The sequence below is a fragment of the Pinus tabuliformis genome, chromosome 1_2 (assembly GCF_031772625.1).
Source record: "Pinus tabuliformis cultivar Carrire ecotype Pingquan chromosome 1_2, CPIR1, whole genome shotgun sequence".
Lineage (NCBI taxonomy): Eukaryota > Viridiplantae > Streptophyta > Pinopsida > Pinales > Pinaceae > Pinus > Pinus tabuliformis.
Window position 1 is genome coordinate 825,591,647 of NC_142298.1, and position 6,567 is coordinate 825,598,213.

The following is a 6,567-nucleotide window of genomic DNA, read 5'->3' on the forward strand; positions in this document are numbered from 1 at the left end:
CTCTACTACTAGTTCTTTTTAAGTAGGGTTGAGCCTTACATTCTTCTGTAGGAAACCCAAAGGTTGCACTAGAAATCCTAGCAACATTGGTTTACCTTCCCTAATATTCCTATTGGTGTCCGCCTTTTCTACTTACACCCTCCTTGGATGATTCCTTCTCTATATTTTCATCAATCACCATTTGCATTTTCATAGTTATCATCCTCTGGACTTGTTTGGCCAAAATAGTGGTTGTTTCCATAGTGGTAGGTTTCCACATGGAAACTTCTGCTCGAACCAAAGGATCAAGCCCATGCATGAATCTTTCAACTTGATGTTTATCATCTTCCATATAGTTCACATGATGGTCCAATGCATAGAATTCAACTTCATAGTCTTTGATTGGCTACCATTCTATCGTATTGCATGGAAGGCCCATATTTGTCAGTGTTTGTATTCCTCTAATAAGTATCTGGTTCTAAAGGCTTCCTCAAATATTTCCCAAGTAACTTGCAATGTGGTGACTTGCATCTTAGTCTCTTCATTTACCTACCATAATAAAACTTATCCCTTTAGTAAACTCAATGCTATTTGAGCCTTTTACCCTGAAGAGTATGCCTTAAATCTAAGTGCTCTCTTGACACTCATCACCGAGGCTTCTACTACAAAACCCCCCATATTGGCCTGTGAACTCTAATAATGTGGATTTTTGGACTTCTTTCATAATATCAAGGGTTATTCGTCTATCCTTGGCATTGAACTGAAAATTTAACAGTTGTCTTTGTTTTTGTTCCAACTCCCTTTCTTGGTTTTGATCATTTCTTTGACCTTGGACTTGGTTGGTTACCTAATCCCTAAAGAAGGTTGTCGTTTTCCCAAGGGAACGTAATTTTGTTCTACTGAGGTTCCAATCTTTGTAATATTTGTAAAGACTTTTCCATGTAGATTTAAATGTTTTACTACCATTCATTATGTCAACTAACTTTTGTTTACATATACATATTTAATGTAGTATTATTGGGTATTACACACTATTGGATGTTCTGGTAGTATTAAAATATATGATAATTAATTTTGGTAGAAATCTAGTTGGTGCCCTTTTTGTCGAGGGATTTGAAGGGATCTTGAGAAGCTCCCTCTTTTTGGGTTTTGTTTCATCACCTCCAAGAAGTGAGGGAAGGGTTTCCATTACTCACAAAATTACTTCTTTAGCAGTGTGTTGGCTCTAAAATCAGCATTGGGAATTTGTAACAATTTGGGACACTATTATTGATAAATAATTAAATCTTATTGAAATATTATAAAACTAGTTTATCTAATTAAATATAAGTAAAAGGATTATTTTGTGAAAAATAATTTAATATTATGCAAATATATAAAGAGAAGAAATATATATATATATATATATATATATATATATATATATATATATATATATATATATATATATAGATATATATATATATATATATATAATTGAAAGTTTTTGATAAAATTGATTTTAATAGTAGTCGTATATATTTCTCTTCAAATCTTAGGTCTCTAGTGTTTGAATCCGCTTTGATATCATATATAATAACTCAGAATTAAATATGCAATTAATTACATTAATTTATTCGATTAATAATCAATACATAACTATTCAACTAATTAGCATAGAATTTGGAAAAATATGAGCAGAGGCAACTTATCTGTAGCGATGATATTCCTTACTTGTGATTTCGGAGTCGAACACTACTTGAATCCCGCTAATCGCAACAAAGTTTTGGGGACGACTCTCCACCCAACCGTAGGCTCACTTGCACAAAATCTTTCTACAACTAGCCACCCTCGAGCCCTCAAATCATTTGTCTCACAACACTTTTCTCCCAAGAGAATGGATGAAGGAATGGATGAACCTGATCCTCCTTATCATCAATTAAATAGACAAAATGGTTCTAAAAATGGAAAGGGGATCTGCATGCACACATTACATGTGTCAACATGCCATCTTTTGCTTGATTTTAGACTTTTGTGATCCATATTGATTTTGATAAATTCTTTCGGATTAATCACATCATGAGATTTTGGTTGACGTTTCAAACTATCTAATGTGGTTCATCATCAGGACAATAGAAAAGAGAAAATATATTAGTATAAAGGGAAATGTCAAATCTTACTAACAGATCCCCAGGCTCTAGCCTTAATCTTTGAACCCTTTAACAAAGGAAGCAGAGTCTTTAACAAAGGAATCGGTGCCATCTTTCATTTTTTATTTTAGTTTTTATTTAATTCAATATTTCTTTTAATTTTGCTCATTCTTATTTTATTTTATCTTACTTTTTGTTAGCTTTACTTATTCTTACTATTTTTATAGTTTACTTCTCTCTCTCTCTCTCTCTCTCTCTCTCTCTCTCTCTCTCTCTCTATATATATATATATATATATATAACTCCAATTTATTATTTACTATTTTATTTATTATTATTATTATATTCTCTACATTATTTATTATTTATTTACTATTATTATCTTTTCTTTTTGTTTACTATTTATTTATTGTTATTATTATTAGGGGGCATTACACAAGGGCCACTGTATACCACCGCAAACCCTAGGATATACAAACCCAAAATTATATGCGAAGGTAATTTGGTTGGTTCCCATCCAGTCATGCACGTATGGTGTTGACCCTGCCAACCTCCAGATTCTCAGATCTCGTATGCGGAAGGTGCTTGAAAGGAGATCTCTGATCGAGATGAGGTCCAACCTACTTATGTTATAACCAATCCTTGCCGACCCTGGATCTTGGATCACTAGATTTGTTGTAGAACAGTAAGGGAAAAGGAAATAAGAGAATTTGAGGAAGTCCTTAAGGCAAGGGGCAAGAACCTGGACACCAAATTTCTTAGAAGTGTTTTTTGAGGCTAATCCTTGACCTCCAGCTAATAATACGAGTCTGCAACTCAATTATTAAGAAGGTTATCATGCATTTCCTTACATGGTGATTTTTTTACTGAATACTAGAGTTTAATCTAAACAACAACAACAAACTAGTAGAGATTCAAGGTTTATAATAACTTTCACATGGTAAGAACTTGCCAACACAATCATGAGTAAGACAATGACCTGCCCAATTGCAACATTTAATATAACTGAGAGCTTACAAGATACATGGTTAATTTCGAGTAAACATTAGACCACGAGTCATAAACATACAAAATATCCTACAATTCATGAAGATGGCAATAACCACACAATTCAAGCATTCATTATCCCCATAGATACATAAGATAGCTTTTAATCATTAATATGGAAATGATTTCAAGCATTCTTACATGAGTAATGCAGAACCACACATTGGTCATTAACATATTAAAGATTGTTGTAATTCATAATTTAAATATGCATAAACCATTATACTTATATGAATAAATTGAAATGGATGGCAATTGAAGGAGGGACTTCAACTCTCCACCCAATCATAGGCAAAGTACACTGCAATCTCTCTTGCAGTTGACCACCATCAAGTCGGATGCAATTTCTGAGGGGATGCTTGCATACAAAAATTTCACACCAAGGATTGGTCAAACACTCAGGATATGAAGTCCAATGTCCAGGTGGTTTAACAACTCTCTTTTCATAGGAAGACATACAGGGGTCTATAACCCATTGTCTAGGTGGTTTAACAATTCTCCAAAAAGCACGACAGTGGCTCAAATTTCCTTTTCCAAGTGGTTTAACAACTATACAACAAGCACCATAGTGACCCATTTACTCTTTGAGTTCTATCACAATATTTCACCCAGGGCCATGATGGGATTATGCTCATCTCCAAGAGATTGAATCCATTATTCTGGTGGTTTAAAAACTATCTTTTTATAGCAAGCAATATAGGGGTTTGTAATCCACTATCTAAGTAGTTTCACAACTTTCTTTTCATAGAAAGCACTACAAGGGCTCAAATTTCTCTATTTAAGTGGTTTATCAACAATACAACAAGCCCCATAGTGGTTCATATTGCCTTGTCCAAGTGGCTTATCAATTATACAACAAGCACCACAATGATCTTTCATCCATTAAGCCTTTCATTGACCATTCTAGCTTAGACTCATAGTGCATTGGCCTCCACATAACAATACAGGGGATGACACCTCAAATATCTAAGCACAAACTCAAGGGCAATCCAGTCTAGTTCAACATTTCGAATTCCTCCTAGATGTTTCTTCTCTATAAGGCATTTTCTTTATCTATTGTTTGGTGTGTGTGTTCATATGTGTCTTCTACTTGCATTTGCATGGTCTCGTCTCTCCCTCTCTACCTATTGTGTGTTGTCTTATTTTTCTTGTGTCGTCTCTTCTTAGCAACCATTGACCCCTCTCTTTTTCCTCTCCAGACAACTGCTCCCTGTCTCAATCCATGAGGAGGGGAGCAGTGTTTTATACCCATGTTTCCCATTCCAAAACTTCATAATCTATCAACATTGACCGCTAGTGGTTATGGTGATAGTTAATGAAGATGAATGAGGTTGGCATTGGCCTGCTCATGGCACCATAGAAAATTCAAGCAATCCAAGCAACACCACCCTTGCTAGAGCATTGGATCCATGTCCCTCCCTTCAACCAACTATCAATTCATTTTCATATAAATTTACAAATGTCCCAAAAATTCACACAAAAATATCTACAATTACAGGGTGCAACAAAATGTATGTTACAATATCCATTTTTTCTTTGGTCATAGATATAATTTGTCAAAAGAACAACATTTTTTATTTCATCTTCAAGAGGCAACTTCAACCACACTCAAAGTCCAAATTTTGTAGTATTTTAAACAATAGTCTTACTAAAGCCAACACAAATTTTGTAGTGCTAAATATAACCTATAAACCAAATGAAAGAGAAAAAGCTTGAGTGGAGAGAGCTCATACATCACAAGAAGTGCAAAACTCTTGAAGCTTTGCAAAAAATAGCATCAAAACTTTTGGAACTTTGTCTATACTTTAAAAAATGAGTCTTATTTTAAAAAGAACCACCTATAAATGTATCAAACCCTAAAAGGAATCAGAATACTTCCATACAAAGGTTACACCACATTAAAATATTAAATCAATGATAGTAGATTATAAGATTTTATGATACCACTTTAGAAAAACATGTTTTAATGTAACCATGTTATAAAACATAAAAAAGAAAGATTAAACAAACATACAATCTCTTATAATCATACATTATTAACATAGTAAAATTAAGAAAAAAAAATAGAATAGATAAAATTTTGAAAAAAATTATTAAAAAAACTACATGAATTTTGAGAAAGCATCCATCCACTCTAATAGATAAATCACTTCATTATATGAGATTTATTCTACTTTATAATTTCCAAAAAAATATTTATAAATTAGACACGGAAATATCCATAAATACTTTATGTTATAAATTAATCTAAAACTAAAATTTTAGATAAATAATTTATAAAATATCACTTACTAACTTGCTAGTAAGTAAATTGATTTAATTTTACTATGAAGAAAAATTCTATAATTAACAATATGTGAGCAAAGGTAGTCTCTTCCTGAGAAAATCCTACTCCTAATACCAAAAGAATCCTATCATCATATTCGCATGGGATATAAATGATTATTTAAAAGGAAAATAGGAAGCAAACATGGAGCAAATGGATTGGTGTATCTAGGTTGATGTTGTAGATTGTTTAGGAAAATATCTAACAAATCATTCTTAACCATAGTTAAATTTAGACTCACATATGCTTCGCATGCTCATCATTTACCAAGGTTAACGCTTATTATAATGGTAGAAGGAGATATGGCTTAATGCGAGTTAATCGCAACCAACACTGTCTCATTTAATTGTACAGTTACAATTTGTTAGAAAAAGATATTCAAGGATGATGAAAAACATCCTCAAATACAATCCATATTTAAATGTGATGGTCAAAAGTATTTACAAAGTATTGTTTTACATGTGGTCTTTTTGTAATAATTTGGTTTAAATTTAAGCGTACATATAAATTGTAAATATTATCTATAATAAACTGTGATAATATCTGTACTTATTTTAAATTTAAGTGTAATTATTTTCATATAGATTGTAAATTTTATGTATTCATTGTATGTAAATGTAATATTATTTTTATATATTTTATATGAATTTGATAGATGTGAAGTATTTCTGAATTTGAATAAATATAGAGTATTATTTATGTATTCATTTTATGTAAATTTGATATCATTTGTATTTATTTTATGTGAATCTAATAGATATGGAACATTTTTGAGTTTTCATGAATTTAAAGCATTTTTTTTTTATAGATTGTAAATTGTGTATTTATTTTGTGAATTTAAAAAATGTGAAGCATTTTTATATTTTTAAAAAGTTTTAATAAATGTAAAATTTAAAGATATCAAACATTGTTGTATTTTTAATAAATTTTAATATAAATAAAATTTAGAAGAAATAAAGAATTTTATATTTTTAATAAATTTTAATGAATATAAAAGTTTTATTTTGCTTCATATTCATTGAAATTGGATTTCAATTAAGTTCAAGAATATTCAATTTATATATAGCAAGTTAAAAATTGAAAAAT